Source organism: Tachysurus fulvidraco, chromosome 8, assembly GCF_022655615.1.
Source record: "Tachysurus fulvidraco isolate hzauxx_2018 chromosome 8, HZAU_PFXX_2.0, whole genome shotgun sequence".
NCBI lineage: Eukaryota > Metazoa > Chordata > Actinopteri > Siluriformes > Bagridae > Tachysurus > Tachysurus fulvidraco.
Window position 1 is genome coordinate 10,592,923 of NC_062525.1, and position 509 is coordinate 10,593,431.

Sequence of the window (509 nt, forward strand, 5' to 3'; positions counted from 1 at the left end):
TTCATACAGACAAAGGATGGTGTGGAAGAACTTGAGTGGACTACAGAGAACCTTGACCTCAGCACCACCATTTCTGAACACTATTTTTGTCATTAATTAGAAAGCCCATTGTGTGCCAGGAGTAGTTCATGTAGCTGCATGGGCAGACAGTTTCTCAGACACATAACATCTACTGAAAAAGAGGCTGTTATAACAGCAAAATGGGCACCATCTTTGGAACAAGATGTTCAACAATCACATATTGGTATGATGGTCAGGGTTCAAGACACTTTTGACAATATAATGAATTTCTCCTTACTGTGTATGAAAATAATGCAGTGTGTATTAACACACTTGTATTCTACCTCCATTGGTGCTACTGGTCCCTGTGGAAATTTGCCTGCTACAAGCACTCTGTTAACATATCCAATGTCAGAAGATAAATGGGTAAACAGGGAGCATAGGGCACAGCTGAAGTGGTGGTAGAGTTGTTTCTGATCGGATCATTGCTACAAAGCTGCTTCATTGTG